Source organism: Schistocerca gregaria, chromosome 7 (genome assembly GCF_023897955.1).
Source record: "Schistocerca gregaria isolate iqSchGreg1 chromosome 7, iqSchGreg1.2, whole genome shotgun sequence".
NCBI classification, from domain to species: Eukaryota; Metazoa; Arthropoda; class Insecta; order Orthoptera; family Acrididae; genus Schistocerca; species Schistocerca gregaria.
The window spans coordinates 142,647,005-142,660,655 of record NC_064926.1 but is presented as its reverse complement, the minus strand read 5'-3'; positions in this window follow the sequence as shown (position 1 = coordinate 142,660,655).

Genomic DNA, 13,651 nt, shown 5'->3' with positions numbered 1-13,651 from the left:
CCTCCAGTGGTGTCGCGTGAATGGAGGGACGAATGGAGACGTGTCGTCTTCAGCGATGAGAGTCGCTTATGCCTTGGTGCCAATGATGGTCGTATGCGTGTTTGGCGCCGTGCAGGTGAGCGCCACAACCAGGACTGCATACGACCGAGGCACACAAGGCCAACACCCGGCATGATGGTGTGGGGAGCGATCTCCTACACTGGCCGTACACCTCTGGTGATCGTCGAGGGCACACTGAATAGTGCACGGTACATCCAAACCGTCATCGAACCCAGCGTTCTACCATTCCTAGACCGGCAAGGGAACTTGCTGTTCCAACAGGACAATGCACGTCCGCATGTATCCCGTGCCACCCAACGTTCTCTAGAAGGTGTAAGTCAACTACCCTGGCCAGCAAGATCTCCGGATCTGTCCCCCATTGAGCATGTTTGGGACTGGATGAAGCGTCGTCTCACTCGGTCTGCACGTCCAGCACGAACGCTGGTCCAACTGAGACGCCAGGTGGAAATGGCATGGCAAACCGTTCCACAGGACTACATCCAGCATCTCTACAATCGTCTCCATGTGAGAATAGCAGCCTGCATTGCTGCGAAAGGCGGATATACACTGTACTCGTGCCGACATTGTGCATGCTCTGTTGCATGTGTCTATGTGCCTGTGGTTTTGTCAGTGTGATCATGTGATGTATCTGACCCCAGGAATGTGTCAATAAAGTTTCCCCTTCCTGGGACAATGAATTCACGGTGTTCTTATTTCAATTTCCAGGAGTGTATATTCTAATTTTAAAATAAGTGTAGTATAACATTTACAGATTATAGAATTTGTTGTTATGGATAACGTCGTGATAAATAAATTATTTTTTCTTCTTTTATTTAACCATATGACATTAACTGGCATGAATCACTAAATTGACAGCCTCTGCGGTCACTTTCAAACATTCTGATATTTAGACAGGAACCAAGCGAAAGAAGAAGGCTACAGTAGTATTATCTTATCCTTCTGCAACATTTAAGTTTTCTTTATTCTAGCTTACCTTTTTCTTGTTTCTGAACCTGATGATGGAGTAAGATTAGAGGTGAACCCGATATTTGAGTAAGTAAAAGTAGTGACTGTCTTCCGGCTAAATGATAGGAGTGCAAAGATCAATTTCCAAACCGTTCTGTCTTTCAGATCTGAAGCGTTTCTTTCATTCTTCCTGATATAATTCTATTTGATCTACTTGTTCACTTTTCTCGGTGGGTTCAAGGAATAGATCTGTGGCACAATTTCTGACTTTCTGAAAGATTTTTAAATTCATGCGTTGCCAGCCTATAGAACGAGTCACAGAAATGTATTGCGATTGTGGTTTTATTTATCTTCTGATCCCTCAAAACTGTTTCCTGCAGGACTTAGAAAATGGTTTTGAAGAAGATTTTTCATGAACTTTCCAGCTTAGTGTCAGAGAAATTTACACTTCCGAGGGAGCACCATTAACAAGTTTTATGTGACGTTAGGATGTGCCCCGCCCCCACCGTTAAAAATATATTCTCGCTTCCCCCTCTTTGGGACGATGTTTAACGATCCTCCGCAGCAAGGACATTACGTAACAGTTAAGCTAATGATAATTTATGGCTTTGACCAAGATATTAACCCAGTCTGCTTGCGAGTAGTATAATCTCTATTTTTAAACTCTGCGAGAGCACGAAAGGAGAGTGGGAAAATCTGCGGCCCAAATGGGAGCTGATTCCCTTTAACTAATTCGTTCTGATTGCTATAATGAATATAAGTTATCTGTAGCACGTGGCTTGACTCTTTATTCAGCTGATGGAATTGTAGTCCTAGTGGCGTTGCATTGAGCTTCTCGGAAAATATGGCACCAACATTCCATCAAGCTTGTTAACACTAGTGATTTACTAATAGATAGAAATGACATGTTGTCCTTAGGTTCAATATGTACTCCAGTGTCTGGTGGCGTATATGTGAAACCTATTGTTGAAGAATCGTAGTTCTAAGGAATCACAGTAAATGCAGGAAATCTATTGTTATTAACTCAGTAAATTAACAGAAATGAATTGAAGAAATGTAGGTGAGCGGCATTTAAGATAATATATATTATTGAAATGTGCGTAAACCAAAATTCCGCTAAAAAGTCACGTGACAAATAGTGCAGGAATCTAACAGTAATAAAATTCCATTTAGACCCTGTTCTGAATTTGGGAATTTGGGAACATACAGTACGCCGATCAGCGCTCGAGCTTCTCAGCACACATCGAGTATGTGAGAGGGAAACACGCAAATAAAATAGCAAATTTTTCAGTATAGGACAGAAAACTGTCTGTGTAACCTCCTGTAAACGAAAGTTTACCGAAACCCCTTACTGGGACTTCCAATGTACTGTAGATCCTTCGTTAGTAAAATCAAAAGGAGTTCGATTAGTTTCAGCTAAACAAGAAGAAGAAGCAACCCCCCTCCCCCACAACCCCATGAACCATAGACCTTGCCGTTGGTGGGGAGGCTTGCGTGCCTCAGCGACAAAGATAGCCGTACCGTAGGTGCAACCACAACGGAGGGGTATTTGTTGAGAGGCCAGACAAACGTATGGTTCCTGAAGAGGCGCAGCAGCCTTTTCAGTAGTTCCAAGGGCAACAGTCTGGATGATTGACTGATATGGCCTTACAACACTAACCAAAACGGCCCTGCTGTGCTGGTGCTGCGAACGGATGAAAACAAGGGGAAACTACAGCCGTAATTTTTCCCGAGGGCATGCAGCTTTACTGTATGGATAAATGATGATCACGTCCTCTTGGGTAAAATATTCCGGAGGTAAAATAGTCCCCCATTCGGATCTCCGGGCAGGGACTACTAAAGAAAACGTCGTTATCAGGAGAAATAAAACTGGCGTTCTACGGATCGGAGCGTGAAATGTCAGATCCCTCAATCGGGAAGGTAGGTTAGAAAATTTAAAAAGAGAAATGGACAGGTTATTGTTGGATATAGTGGGAATTAGTGAAGTTCGGTGGCAGGAGGAACAAGACTTTTTTTCAGGTGAATACAGGGTTATACATACAAAATCAAATAGGGGTAATGCAGGAGCAGGTTTAATAACGAATAAAGCAATAGGAATTCGGGTAAGCTACTACAAACAGCACAGTGAACGCATTGTTGTGGCCAAGATAGACACGAAGCCCACGCCTACGACAGTAGTACAAGTCTATATGCCTACTAGCTCTTCAGATGACGAAGAAATAGAAGAAATGTATGATGACATAAAAAAAAGTTATTCGGATAGTCATAGGTGACTGGAATCGACAATAGGAAAAGGAAGAGAAGGAAACGTAGTAGGTGAATATGGATTGGGACTAAGTAATAAAAGAGGAGGCCGCCTGATAGAATTTTGCACAGAGCACAGCTTAATCATAGCTAACACTTGGTTTAAGAATCATGAAAGAAGGTTGACACATGGAAGAACCCTGGAGATACTGACAGGTTACAGATAGATTATATAATGGTAAGACAGAGATTTAGGAACAAGGTTTTAAATTGTAAGACATTTCCAGGGGCAGATGTGGTCTCTGACCACAATCTATTGGTTATGAACTGCAGATTAAAACTGAAGAAACTGCAAAAAGGTGGGAATTTACGGAGATGAGACCTGGATAAACTGAAAGAACCAGAGGTTGTACAGAGTTTCAGGGAGAGCATAAACGAACAATTGACAAGAATGAGGGAAAGAAATACAGTAGAAGAAGAATGGGTAGCTTTAAGGGATCAAGTAGTGAAGGCAGCAGAGGATAAAGTAGGAAAAAAGACGAGGGCAAGTAGAAATCCTTGGGTGACAGAAGAAATATTGAATTTAATTGACGAAAGGAGAAAATATAAAAATGCAGTAAATGAAGTAGGCAAAAAGGAATACAAACGTCTCAAAAATGAGATCGACAGGAAGTGCAAAATGGCTAAACAGGCATGGCTAGAGGACAAATGTAACGATGTAGTGGCTTCTCTCACGAGGGGTAAGATAGATACTGCCTACAGGAAAATTAAAGAGACATTTGGAGAAAGGAGAACCACTTGTATGAATATCAAGAGCGCAGATGGAAACCCAGTTCTAAGCAATGAAGGGAAAGCAAAAAGGTTGAAGGAGTATATAGAGGGTATATACAAGGGCGATGAAATTGAGGGCAATGTTAAAGAAATGGAAGAGGATGTAGATGAAGATGAAATGGGAGATATCATACTGCGTGAAGAGTTTGATAGAGCACTGAAAGTCCTAAGTCGAAACAAGGCCTCGGGAGTAGACAACATTCCATTAGAACTACTGACAGCCTTAGGAGAGCCAGTCCTGACCAAACTCTACCATCTGGTGAGCAAAATGTATGTGACAGGCGAAATACCCTCAGACTTCAAGAAGAATATAATAATTCCAATTACAAAGAAAGCAGGCATTGACAGATGTGAAAATTAGCGAACTATCAGTTTAATAAGTCACGGCTGTAGAATACCAACGCGAATTCTTTACAGACGAAAATCTGGTAGAAGCCGACCTCGGGGAAGATCAGTTTGGATTCCGCAGAAATCTGGGAACACGTGAGGCAATACTGACCCTACGACTTATTTTAGAAGCTAGATTAAGGAAAGGCAAACCTACGTTTCTATCATTTGTAGACTTGGAGAAAGCTTTTGACAATGTTGACTGGAATACTCTCTTTCAAATTCTTAAGGTGGCAGGGTTAAAATACAGGGAGCGAAAGGCTATTTACAATTTGTACAGAAAGCAGATGGCAGTTATAAGAGTCGAGGGGCATGAAAGGGAAACAGGGATTGGGAAGGGAGTGAGACAGGGTTGTAGCCTCTCCCCGATGTTGTTCAATCTGTATATTGAGCAAGCAGTAAAAGAAACAAAAGAAAAATGCGGAGTAGGTATTAAAATCCATGGAGAAGGAATAAAAACTTTGAGGTTCGCCGATGACATTGTAATTCTGTCAGAGATAGCAAAGGACTTGGAAGAGCAGTTGAACGGAATGGACAGTGTCTTGAAAGGAGGATATAAGATGAACATCAACAAAAGCAAAACGAGCATCATGGAATGTAGTCGAATTCAGTCGGTTGATGCTGAGGGAATTAGATTAGGAAATGAGACACTTAAAGTAATAAAAGAGTTTTGCTATTTGGGGAGCAAAATAAGTGATGATGGTCGAAGTAGAGAGGATATAAAATGTAGACTGGCAATGGCAAGGAAAGCGTTTCTGAAGAAGAGAAATTTGTTAACATCAAGTATAGATTTAAGTGTCAGGAAGTCGTTTCTGAAAGTATTTTATGGGGTGTAGCCATGTATGGAAGTGAAACATGGACGATAAATAGTTTGGACAAGAAGAGAATAGAAGCTTTCGGAATGTGGTGGTACAGAAGAATGCTTAAGATTGGTTGGGTAGGTCACATAACTAATGAGGAGGTACGGAATAGAATTGGGGAGAAGAGGAGTTTTTGGCACAACTTGACTTGAAGAAGGGATCGGTTGGTAGGACATGTTCTGAGGCATCAAGGGATCACCAATTTAGTAGTGGAGGGCACAGTTGAGGATAAAAATCGTAGAGGGAAACCAAGAGATGAATACACTAAGCAGATTCAGAAGGATGTAGGCTGCAGTAGGTACTGCGAGATGAAGAAGCTAGCACCGGATAGAGTAGCATGGCGAGCTGCATCAAGCCATTCTCAGGACTCAAGACAACAACAAGCAAAACAAGCTAAACGTAAGGAAAAGAAGTAATGATAAATCAGCAATATTGTTGACAGTTTATAAAATCAAACACGTTAAAACTACAAATTGGAATAATTAAAGACAATAAAATGAAAGCTAATCTAACTGCATACGAAATCGTTTGAGCAACAAACTTACTGCGTGTGGTCCGATTCACTAGGCACACGAAGTTTGCCAATGTATGTAATACGAGGTGTGTTTTTAAGTAATTACCTGTTTTTTAATGCAAACAAATAAACTTTTTTAGCAGTACTATTTTTACATGGAAGCCTGTACTCAGTCTACTTTGTTCCATAATACCCACCAGTAGTAAGGCAGTCACCGTATTGCTCAAATAAAAATCGGGTTTGCTGCCGGGTGGCGTCGTCGAACACGGCCGGTATTTAGTAGGAGCACACGCTGCCATTCTCAAGGCACAAATGCCTTCGACGACGTCACCCGGCAGCAAACCCGTAAGTTATTTGATCATTCGATTCGCCGGGAAAAGTTAGTGTCTCACAGTCACCATATTGTACAGCCAACTTTGAGCACCATCCTCGTAGAAATCTGCCGCCTGAGCATAACTTTCGATAAGTTAAACGTTCTGTAAGAATTGCGCAAACACCCTACTTGACACTTACGGTCGGTGGGTGAGAGCTTTTACAGCATTCCGTACGAATGCGCACAGTACCACACAAGCGGCTCGTAATGAAATTGCGTGCTTATGGAATATCGTCTCAGTTATGTGACTGGATTTGTGATTTCTGTTCAAAGAGGTCACAGTTCATAGTAATCGACGGAGAGTCATCGACTAAAACAGAAGTCATTTGTGGCCTTCCCCAAGGTAGTGTTATTGCCCCATTGCTGTTCCTTATCTATACAAGCGATTTGGGAGACAATCTGAGCAGCCGTCTTCGGTTGTTTGCAGATGACGCTATCGTTTATCGACTAATAAACTCATCAGAAGATCAAAACAAACTGCAAAACGATATACAAAAGATATCTGAATGGTGCGAAAAGTGGGAGTTGACCCTAAATAACGAAAAGTGTGAGGTCATCCAATATGAGTGCTAAAAGGAACTCAAACTTCGGTTACACGATAAATCAGTCCAAACTAAAAGCCGTAAATTCAACTAAATACCTAGGTAATACAATTACGAACAACTTAAATTGGAAGGAACACATAGAAAATACTGGGGGGGAAGGCTAACCAAAGACTGCGTTTTATTGTGAGGACTCTTAGAAAATGTAACAGACCTACTAAGGAGACTGCCTACACTACGCTTGTCCGTCCTCTTTTAGAATACTGCTGCGCGGTTTGGGATCCTTACCAGATAGGACTGACGGAGTACATCGCAAAAGTTCAAAGAAAGGCAGCGCGTTTTGTATTATCGCGAAATGTGGGAGAGAGTGCCACAGAAATGATACAGAATTTGGCCTGGACATCATTAAAAGAAAGGCGTTTTTCATTGCGACGGAATCTTCTCTCGAAATGCAAATTACCAACTTTCTCCTCCGAATGCGAAAATATTTTGTTGACACCGACCTTCATGGGAACTATCACCACGATAAAATAAGGGATACGAGATTGGAATGATAGAGGTTTGTGAAGGTGGTTCGATGAACCCTCTGCCAGGCACTTAAATGTGATTTGCATAGTATCCATGTACATTTAGATGTAGAGGTAGATGAACGAAGTGTGTGACCTTCAGGAATTACTGACAATTTGGTGGAGGACGTTGATGGAAAAGTGAGAGACAACAGAGGCTTCATGATTTCGACATTGCATGACGAGTTTCCTCAATTTTCAAGAAGTGCGGTTTAAGCAGAACGTTTAAATTATCGAAAATTATCTTGAGGCGGTAGATATCTACGAGGATGATAATCAAGGCTGACTGTACGGTACGGTGAGTGCCTTAGTACTGGTGGGAATTACGTAGAAAAGTTTCTCATGCACATGCTGCCATTAACACCACAAGACAAACGACTGCGTTGTGAGTGGTGTTGTGAACAGAAAGCATGGATTGCTGGTGAGTGGTATTACATTGTGCTCAGCGACGATTCATGGTTGTCGAGCACCGTGGATGGAGATCATCTGTGAGTCTGGCAGCGACCTGTGAAGTTAATTCTGGCGTAGGCTTGCGCGAGGCATGTCTTCCAGTCATGGTTGATAGTGACTGAAGGAATACTGACGGCGTAACGGTACATCAAACACCCTGCTTCCTGCTCTGTTACCTCACAAGCTACGGTGTCGTAGTGCCATTTTTTTACGGGACAATGGTTGTTCACAGATAGCATATTTTTCTATGTACTGTCTGCGTTATATTGAAGTACTCACATTCCCAGACCTGTTCCCTACATAACGTGTCTGGCACCAGATCGGACGTCTTCTCCATCTCAGTGTATCAAAAGATATGAAGGACTTTTCATGAACTTGCCTCAGGAAAAGATTCTCCAGCTTTATGACACTTCTACGAACCGGATCAATGCGTGTATCCAGGCCATACTGATTTAATAATTGCTGAAAGAATATCACGTACCCTATCATCCCGTGAAATTTAATTGCGTTTCCATAGAGTGAGTTTTTTTTCTGGACAGGATGTATGAAGGTATTAATAACTGATTAGTATTTAGGTAACATTGTAGACTGACTGTAGTTTGTGTATCTTCGTGGCTGTATATATATATATCCACAGGGAAGTGTGATACGACGGTAGCTGCTCACAATATATATATATTGTGGTGCTCCGGATATTACCTTTACCTCTGTCGATTGTCGATTTAGTTCTGTTAAGAGTAAGGTGTTGAGTTCTGTCTGCAAGAAAGACTTTAATCCAGGTCTGCTCCGATACTCTCTCTCTGCCTCTATCTCCCTATATATATATATATATATATATATATATATATATATATATATATATATATGCGTTACGCACATGCTAAACAAACTCCACTGGCAGACGTTACAAGAGAGACGTTTTGCATCACGGAGAGATTTACTATTGACATTTCGGGACATCACTTTTCAGGAGGAGTCAGACAACATATTACATCCCCCCACATACACACACCACAAGGAGAAAATTCGAGAAATTAGAGCCAATACAGAGACTTACCGACAAACAGACAATCGCAAGTGGAACAGGGTTGAGGGATCAGATAGTGGTACCGAAAGTACCCTCCGCGACACACCATTAGGTGGCTCGTAGAGAATGATATACAAATACAGACCAGCATTACTGACGATGGATGCTGTCGACGAGTTGCAATTTTGTAAGGTTTTCCTTTCATCATATTTCTAATCTTACAACTAACTAAGACAACACGATACCACATGATCCACATAATGTCCCCGTCATCTTCGCGATATAAGGAAGCAGTTTTCCTTGATCCGGCTTTGGCCACATACATGTGCACATGGTTTAACTGATGTAGTTAGCTAAACTGCACAATTACCTAGACGTCTCTTTATTCCCATACAGGCCGAAATAAGAACAATCGTGGTACAGAGAGACGAATGTCCAGTCTTTGAACGACGTGATGTAAGCATTCTTAACAGCTGTTATTTATAGATTCAATGCCCTTGAATGAACGACGATGATCTTCTTCCTTCTAGGTCCAAAGACTGTTTTAATGCATTACTCCATGCTACAGTGTCGATGTAAAGGAACTGAAAATATTGTGATTTAATCGCAGAGGTGCTGAAAAATTGTTCCAGTGACACACCAGAGAAATATCTGGTAAACTTTTATCTTTGAGAGACATAGGAACAATTTCGCCCTTCGTTTTTTATTTCTTGTATGAACGACTACTTTTTGTTCTGATGGGCTGGTGGGATGTCGTACTGTCTAATTACTAGTGTGTGTGTGTGTGGTAAATGAATGAGTTAAAAGACGCAAGATGTGTTTTATATTATTTTCATCGCACAACAAGCCTTATTCCCATGCCTATGGAGTATTTATGTTAAGCAGAGAAGGCGAGTTTTAGATGGAACCGAAGATCTTCAAAACGGCGCTGCTGAACAATAGAGGTACGTGATTGTGCTCTCTACTTTCCTTTCGTGGCCGCTAAAATTACTTCCGATTCATTTTGCCGAGACATTCAGAACCTGCAATCTTCTTTTTCTTATAAAAATACTAGTCCGATGCAAAAGAAATACTCTTAGATTTAAATAATTGCCATTCTTTTACCCAGGCCACGGGGAATGATAGAACGTACGTGCCTCTACTCTGAATGTACGTTCGCAATCTCCGAGTGTGTTACGACGAAATTATTTCACAATGAAAATTTCTCATCAGACCGCAACCACTCGCACGCGAATGTACGTACCCTCTGAATGTATCTAGTCAGTCACGCGCGTTGTTCAAAAGCTTTACTTTTAATATTCAGTGGATTACATTTCCGAAATTAATTTTTGTTTATGCTGCAAATCGTACTTCACGCGAAGTATTTATTACGTAAGTTTCAGGCTCAATTTAATAAAAAAAAAGATTCCGAATAATAGAAATAAAGAATAACAATCAAACAAATCAAACCTAAATAAACAGAAAGAGGGAACGTTACAATGGCGACCGTGACAGGACCATAATTTCAGTAAAAATCAGTAGAATTGTTAGTTGAAATATTTAAGCTTTTTTTTCTTGCCATCCATTATTTCCACTACAACATATTGTTTCTGTTGCATGTCATGCGAGCTACGTACCAGAAACGAAAAACCACATGGAAATTACTAATTTTCGAAAAAAAGTTTTGGACCATTTAATGTTAATTCTTCTCACTACAAAACCGTCAGAAAACACACGTAAGGTAAGAACAACAGCACTAATCCGCTTTAGTTGAAAGTAAATGTGGGACAGTTTTTTTTTCGTTTTTTCGACACCCACTGCGTAGAACGCATCAATTCCTTTTTCCAAATTCTTTTCCATTTCTTTTTAGTTTACGTAAAAATTGCATTAGTTCATTTTCTATTATATGTAAATGCATCACAAGATGGCGGACAATTTTTATTGATTGAGCGCGAAAAAAGTAAGTGTCATTTATCAGTCTTCTGTTTTGCCAGAGACATATTTTACTACGTGAATTTTCACGGACGAGTGCAAAGCCATCTGTGATTTATTTACGTGTAGTACGAGCTGTAGTGATAGTGAAGGTTGGCTGCACGCTGTTTTGTGTTGTGAATCGGCATGGTGAAACTCAGATCTCAGACAAAAACCATGGATAGTTCGTCAGATGAGGAATCAATAGTCTAACCCTTACAAAACTTTGAGGCCGAAAGTATTGCGAATACCGAAAACACAGTCGCAGCGACCGGCAGTGCTCAGTCGCAGACGACGGGCGACAATATGTCGACTACAGAAACAAATACGAATACTGACAATACACCAGACCCAGTAGAAACAGACCTTATACGCATGTTTAGAGAGATGCAGACAAATTTAATGTCGCAGTTTACAGCTGAAGTTGTAGAAAATGTTGCAGCACAAATGCAAGCTCACACAGAAAATGTTGCAGCTCAGATGGGTACTGTTAACACACGAGTAGGAAATGTTGCAGCACAAATGCAAACTCACACAGACAATGTCACAGCGCAGATAAACGCTGTCACTACCCAGATAGCCAGTGTAACGACACAAATGGACAAAATAGACAATGACGTGAAGAACCTGACCGACATGCAAAATAATCTGACGACTCAACTGACCCAGTTAAAAAGAGAGGTAGCAGATCAAGTGATAGAGGTAGTACGCGAAGATTTATATTACATGAGCCAAGACATTGATAACCTAAGGTCCACAGTTAAGGATATGCCAGAACAGATCCGTACCTTAACCGAAAATTTTGAAGCTATGAGTTTTCAACAGACCGAGCTTAGTGTCAAAATGCAGGAGGCTGTAGACCAAGTTGGTGACATGACGAAACAACAAAAACAGCAGTTTGACGAATTTTTAGAGGAAAAAGACAAACATATCAACCATACATTAGAAACAGAACTGAAAAAAGCAATAACTAACACTGTAGAACAGGTGTACACTACCCAAAACACGTCTGTAACTAAACTTCAAACTGACCTAGCTCAGTTACAAAAGACTCTGACACAGGACTTACCTGACTGGAAAAAACATGTAGACGAGCAACTAAAGAGTAAACACCATACACAGAACGAAAGAGAACAACATTCAAAAGAGGAATTTGATGACAGACGCACAGGTAAGAGTGACGACGCAGCAAACAGTTATCTTTATCCCGATGTACCCATGTTTTCACCAAACCAAGGTCGTTACGGTAATCAACATTACCGCGACGAACGAGAGAGACACCAGACAACCGAACCAACTTTGTCGGCTGTTCTGTTAGAGGAAAGCCTTATAAAACACAGGCAGTTTCAAGTGTTTATCCCAGAAAAAAATCCGTCCACCCGGTAATTTTTATAAAGTCATTTAAGAATGTGTTGCCTAAGACCTGGTCTGAAAAGCAAAAAATACAGTATGTAACTCGATATATTCAAGGGGATGGTGCCCTATGGGCAATGGAAATGTCGGAAAATTGTCAGACATTAGAACAATTTGAAGCTGCATTTTTATCTAAGTATTGGTCCCATGGTGTACAAGAGAGATCGAGAAAAGCTCTGTTTAACCCGGAGCCATACAATCCAAAATTTGGATCACTCCGGAAGTATTTTGAAAAATACTTAAACAAAACGCGATTCTGGGACGAGCCCGTCACACACACAGACGTACTGCGCATCCTGAAGGCAAAATTACCGATCAGTATCAGAGCAAAATTAGTACAAGTACCAGAGAACAATCTCGAATATTTCCTATCTGTATTAGATTCTATCGATTTAATTAATGAGGATGCTAGGCAAAATCAAGCCTACCAAAAAAATTTTCGTGGCAGTGGTAGCAACCAGCCTATACAGCGCCAGCCGCATTAGGGCGTCAACAATGTAGCGTGCGCGGCTGAATCGCGACCGGCTTTTGTCGATCGCGCCCCTACAGCACAGATGCCAGGCCCGAGTTCGGGAGGAAATTACAACTGCTACAATCAGACCTGCCATCCGCAATACAATAGAAAAAGAAAAAACGGGGATAGGAATTTTTCTGGTTATTCCGGTGACCGAAAACGTAACTGGTACAGAAATGGCAATAGGAACCAGTGGGAAAATAGTTATAATAATTTGCAGCCTGAATTTAGCCGCAACCACACGGGAGATCATCAAAGTAGGCAGTGGCAATATCCTGCTAACAGCCAAACCTATCAATCAGAAACGCTAGGTGACACTATTCCGCTAAACTCAGGGCAAAACCACGACAGAAATACTCAACTAAGGAGCAACACGTCAGGGGTAAACATAATTGAAGTCGCAAACGAAACACAAACAGATATGAACCGTGGAGCGTTAAACTAAACATGGCCTCATTATGCTCCCCAATGTTGGCCATAGATTGTCGTGGGGGCGATCCATGCTGTCATGAAAGTAAATTGCTCAGGTACCAAGATGAAACGGATATGCGTGATTTATTGACCAAGGAGGAAGAACCACAGTCATGTGAAGGTGATGGTATAGTACAAGTTAATTTACAGGCCGTAGTAGGAAAAGTACCTACGCATATCCTTGTAGATACTGGTGCGAAAATTAGTGTGATGTCCAAGGCACTATTTAAAGAGATTAATATCCGCACGACTTTACCGACCTATCCAGTACAAAATTGTAGGATATTAGGAGCCATAGGCGGTAAATCCAAGTTAATTAAAATGCAAACCATGGTCGAAGTGCAGATTGAAGACATTGTTTTTCAGTCAATTTTTCTAGTTGTAGAAGGGTTGACAGAACGGTGCATTTTCGGCATGGAATCTGGAAAGTGTCATTTATATATTAACGGAAAGAACTGTAGTGTGGATTTAATAAAAGTCAAGAGTAGGAACGACAAAGCTTGT